The 5,597-nt window shown below is 43.1% G+C and overlaps 1 protein-coding gene and 1 long non-coding RNA gene across 3 annotated transcripts in view; one reads left to right on the top strand and one right to left on the bottom strand.

Moving 5' to 3' along the window:
* Positions 1-1,237, bottom strand: part of PTN (pleiotrophin) — a 91,964-nt gene extending 90,727 nt beyond the window's left edge. The window contains exon 1 of one of the 2 annotated variants that reach the window (XM_039861035.1): positions 850-1,237. The gene's annotated coding sequence lies outside the window, so the exon portion shown is untranslated. The remainder of the gene's footprint in view (positions 1-849) is intronic. The other variant, XM_039861037.1, reaches the window with a different exon arrangement.
* Positions 1,209-5,263, top strand: LOC120601239 (uncharacterized). The gene is made up of 2 exons (XR_005652406.1): positions 1,209-1,384; positions 5,032-5,263. It is a non-coding gene; the product is annotated as an uncharacterized LOC120601239 (long non-coding RNA).
* The last annotated feature ends 334 nt before the right edge of the window (positions 5,264-5,597 follow it).

Raw genomic sequence — 5,597 nt, 5'->3', positions numbered from 1 at the left:
TGTGTGTGTGTGAGAGGCAGAGAGGAAGTTTTACGTTCTGTGTGTTAACTATAGAAGGAGTTGAAGACATTCCTCGCGTTAAAAAATATTTTGTTAACTTATTAGAAACATCGATTAGAAAAGAGATCTGGCAAATCTGTAACAAAAATACCCGAGCTTTATGTGCGTGAAATACAAAGCTCAAATGCTTGCCTACAGGGCAGGTATTCAAACCAGCATTCAAATGAGAGATGGGGTTAAAGATGTGTCTTTTAAACTTTGGCCTTAAGCGTTTCTAGAACCATCCCTGGGCCCGCAGGCAGGACAGAGCGTGTTAGATGCTCCGTGAAAGATGCTCAGTGTCAGCTGGCGCTTGGAGGACCCAGCACCCACGTCGCGACTAGAAATGCCAGCTAAGAGTTATGATCCAGCAAGCCCTGGGGTGACCAGAGAAGCAGAGAAAGACGGGGACAGGCGGCCTGCTGGCTCAGGTGCCTCAGTTTCTCTCTCTTCCCTCCCCAGCCACAGACACACCTACTCAGGCAGGTTTTACGAAGAGCGAAGCTCCTGCAATGGCCCCCAGCTGGTAGCAGGAACACTGCCCAAATGCATGCACGACATCACAAATGCATGCCTTCCACTCATCTCAGGGCGCCCCGACTCTCCTGACTACCCACCTCCCCAAATCTGCCTCAGTTTGCCTCAGGAGCAAATCGGTTTTGCAAAGCAGCCCCTACGAGGAAAGCCTCCTAGGCAGCCTCTCTCCCCGACTCCAGCCACCATCATCTGCTGACGTCCGGAAAAGTGGCAGGAGGCGAAGGAAACTCGCTTGCACACACCTTGGAGAACCGCGCGCCCCTTTCCACTTACTTGGAGTTGCAAACGTGCAGTGTGCGCGCCGGCTGCCTTTGTTGAAAGGGGCGAGGTTTGCAGCTCGGCGTCCAGGTGCCGGATCGCGGCTGCAGGCGGCGCGGCGGCGGCTCCCTCCCCTCCCGGCCGGTGACTCACTGGTCTCTTTCTTCCCCTGGCTCCACTTCGGGGTTTTTTCTCTGCTCTGCGGCTCCCTTGGCGGGATTTTCGGACTGGAAGGCGGGGAACCTGATCCTGCCTTGGACTTAATTCCGCCCCGACAGGGAGGGAACGGAAGGGAAGTGGAGAGAATGGGAGGGCCGTGCGGAGCCGGCGGGGCGAGGACGCAGGCCGGCCGAGGGAGGGAGCGCGCCTTTCCCTCGCGAGCTGATTGGGAAGCTTAGTCAAAGCAGAATTCTCCAGGGGCAGGCTCTCCCCGCAGGAGCAAGCACACCGATGGGAACCGAGAGGCCAGGGATGGAACATGGCTTTGTTTGTAGCGGAGAGACCCACACGATCTTTCTTTTCACAACTTTCTGCATGACCCGTTCCATAGGTGGGTGCATACCCTGGTTTATCAAGTGGGACATCTTTAGTGGACGGTGGATGGCATTCTGGGTTACAAGTTGGCCCCGGACAATTTTTTGAAAGTGATATTCAGAGTGTAGAAGCACGATCTGCAAAATTAGCCTCTCCACCCTCCCCATCCGCCATGGCCCTCCCTGCACACAGCTACGGTGAACTTCAGCTGTCAGTCCTGCCCCGCCTGCACATCGCAGGATGTGCGAAGGACTTTTTTTGCGCCTGTCACAAAGAGTGACAGATGTCTGAAAGTTCCCAATTAAATGCCATTTTCCTTTAGGGGGCTCTTTCCTTTTTTGGCTTCCTTCGTGCCTTTAGTGGCCTATTTGGTGACATGCCTTTGACACCCAAGAATTTAGGGGATTCATCAGTTGTAGTTCAAACTCGGAAGTTTGTAAAACTCTGAGGCTGGGCTTCTTGGCTTTCTGGAATTTCTATTTTGTTCAAATGAGGAAAGATATTAAGTTAATATAGCTAAGATTGTTTGAGTAACACACAAATGAATATTTATGACACAGATGAGGTCAAAGTACTGTGTAAAATGATTAAGTATAAAACAAATTTACCCAAACGTTGTCAAAAAGTAACATTTGGAGATTCTCTGCCACTTATCAGTTCTTTTTCCTGATCCTCATCTTATGCTTTTTACTTCCTTTCAGCTTATCGTTTGATGGTGTCCACCCCCAAAGTGACTGCAAAGTATACTTCCTTTCCACATAGATCTGAGGTCACATCCCTTCGATTCAATTTTATATATTTTTTATTAAGTGCCTTATATAATTCTTAAACTTTACATTTACTTAGAACGATACCTAAATCCTCAAATCGGAAGCTTTGTTTATGGCATAAGTAGTTCTTAGCAACTCCGGGCCCTTATATTAACTGCTACGTGGACAAATGTCCCATGGAGGTGCCTGTTGGAGACAAAGAAGTATCTCTATAAGTAGGGCTTTTAATCAATCAATCAATTAACCAATCATTTTTTTTAAAGAGGCATCAGAATTCCACTTACACACCTCCAATCTATCCCCATAACCAAACTCTCCATACGCATGCCACCTGCCACCCTCAAATGAAACAAATGAATAAAGAACTGTCTTCCTTCTACACACAGACTCCAGGATGCCTATTTCCCTTTTGTGGTTTTATTTACCCAATAAAGCAAAGTATTGTTTTCATCTGATTTTACCTGTATAAATTATGAAGGAATGCATGCTATAATAATAATTATTATTTTCCCCAGGCCCTTTACTGTAAGAAACTTCACAACATCCACCATCAGTCCGTAGTGATAGGGTTCCTGGGCCATTAAACAAGGGGTTATCTATTTTCTATTTCTTCCTAAACTTTATCTTAACATCTACAGATGTAACATGTTGCTACTAGTTATTACAGTGCTTATCTATACGGTTGATAAAGTAAGCATGAGATGCACATGATTTCCAATCCATCACATGTGTTCTATGAAAAATATAACCCTTTATTCGAATAGGAATATATGAAAATTATTTACATCAGTGCTTCTCAACCAGGAGCAATTTTTCCATCCAGAGAACATTTGACAATGACTGGAGATGTTTTTTTGGCTGTCAGATCTTGGGGAGGGGGTTACTAGCACAGGACAGCCCATCAAAACAGCCCATCCCCCCAACAAAACAGCCCATCTCCCAACAAAAAAAATTATTTGGCCTGAAATGTTAACAGAGCTGAGACTGAGAAACCCTTACTAACATTATTAATCATTGCATTTTAAAAATATAAAGGAAAGTTAAAGAGAGGCTTTTTAAGAAATAAAAATCTGCGAGGTTGAGATTAATCAAAATTTAATTCAACCCAGCATGTACACCAAAGTTTAAGTAGAAGATAATTTCTAATGCACACTGAGAAGTTCAACCTCAAATCCAAACTTTATCTTACCGCAGAGTCATGGGTCTGCTGGTTTATGATTTCAAGGCATTTCATTCATTTAGCCAACATTCTTTGAGCGGTTAAGTTTTTTTAACAAAACCAGATGAAAATCCTTACTCTCATATAGTTCACAATTTTGGTTGCATAAGTAAACAAGAAAATGAAATTAATTAACTCATTCGTTAAAATTTTAAAAGACGTGAAAAGCATCATGGGAAAAATAAGGCAATGAAGGAAGATAAAGTGCCAGTTTGGAGCAGAAAAGACTTCCTGGGGAGAAAGGTGAATGAAGACTTAAAGTGTTGAGGTTGCTGGATTAGTATGTAAATATGTGAGAGAAGAACCTCCAGTCGAAGGGGTCAGCAGGTCAGCAAATGCGAAGACTCTATGGTGGGATTGTGCCCATGTGTTAGAAGACCAGCGAGGGGGCCACTATGGCAGGAGCTTGGTGGGTGGAGATGGGCCTCAAGGCCTGGGATGTAACTGGCCTGATCTTGCATGGCCTTTCTTCACTATAAGGAATTCCACTTTTATTCTGAGTGACAGAACCTGATTCTGCTTTAATAGAGTCTCTCTGCTGTGTTGACTAGACCACAGAAGAGCAAAAGTGGAAGCAGAGATTTTAGTTAGGAGGCCGCAGTAATCCCGTCTCAACTTCCTCCCCTTGTCCCTGTTTCTTGTGAAAAACAACTAACTCCAAATTTGCCCTTTCATACTTTCTCTGACCTCCAAAGCTCCTGTCAGCAGTTTCTCAGCTTTATGCTAAGCTTCCCCTTTTCTGCCAGGCCCCAGCCGCTCCAGGTATAATTAACGAGCCCCCTGCATGAGGGTTACCAGGCTAAAATATAACTAATGCAAGATGATTTGAAATCACAGAAATTATAACATGGCCTAAGGGTGTTTTGAAAATGAGGTTGCTAATTTTGCAGTGACAAATCCAAGGAGAAGTGAGATGAGCATGAAATTTAAAAATGTGAAGGAATCAGACGAAAACTTTGTCAGCATGTCTCTCGGGTTGCCTACTTGGCAGGGTGTTTAGATTCTTGATGACCACTCCGAGATCCTCAATATCCTAGGAATGCAAAAAGATGATTCATCCAGCCCACACAGTTCGATGGAAGTCCCGTTAATACATTGCTCTTCCTTTCTCTGAAATAGTTCAAACGTAATTAAAAAAATAATAACTTGTATCTTTTCTTTTTTTTTTTTGATTGCTGTGATGGATTATAAAACTTCTCTCTTTGGTAACGTTTGTCACAATTATCTTATATCTATTATTACAAAAACACAGAAAATGCAACTAAGAACAGCTTAAATAATTGAGGAATTTATCTCACAATTAAACAGGTTGGTAGAGTCGATGTTTTTGAGTCTTCGAGGACCCAGGTCTTTCCATCTTTTGACTCTGCATCTCAGCGTGTGAAGCAATGCTCTTCAATATGGTTTCAAAGAGCTTCAGGCATATTTGGCTTAAAGGAAACAAGGCCCAAATCCCACTGGAGAATAAGGTCACCATTCCTGGTCGCCTTTCTTAGTCACATAGCCACACAGACGGCACCAGCAAAGGAAAGAGGTAGAAAGAATTTGGGAAGCAACAGACATTGCATGTTACAATTTCTCCCTGAGATTTTATAAATTGGCACGTTATCAGTCATTCTCCTAAGAATCTGAGTAGCTTGACCTAAACCCCTCCATCTTGTCTTTTTTGTCCAGAACTGCTAGAATCAAGGTTGGCAAAGCTGAGAGGCAAGCCTTGACGATAGCCTCACCCAGACTCATCCAGGAAACCAGGCCCGAAGTACCTAAAAGAGTTTGATCATCAGAGCATGACAAGAAAATGAAATCCACAGACCCAACACCCCTCATGAGCATAGGCACAGAAGTGCTTAACATATATCATCAAACCAACGCCAGCGATGTATAAAAAATATAATTTCGAAAATTACTTTGGCTGTTTATTCCTCTATTGCAAGTTGATTTTACACATAAAAACAAAGGATGTCATTCGCCATATTAACAGATTAATTAGAGGCACAAAAGGAACACATTAAATATATAGGAAAATATTTGAAAAATTCAACACCCATGATAACAAGTCTCAGCAAATTAAAAATATAAATGAATATACTTATTCTGATAAGACATATCTGCAGAAAGCCTCCAGCTAACGTGATACTTAAGAGTGAAAGTGAATGTTTTCTCTCAAAGATTAGGAAAGAGGCAAGAATGAGCACTCTTATCTATTTTATTCAATATTGTACTGGAGATCTTAGGCAGTA

The sequence above is a fragment of the Pteropus medius genome, unplaced genomic scaffold, assembly GCF_902729225.1.
Source record: "Pteropus medius unplaced genomic scaffold, Ma_sr-lr_union100, whole genome shotgun sequence".
NCBI lineage: Eukaryota > Metazoa > Chordata > Mammalia > Chiroptera > Pteropodidae > Pteropus > Pteropus medius.
Note: the sequence above shows the minus strand (reverse complement) of the source record. Positions and strands in the feature narration are given on the sequence as shown.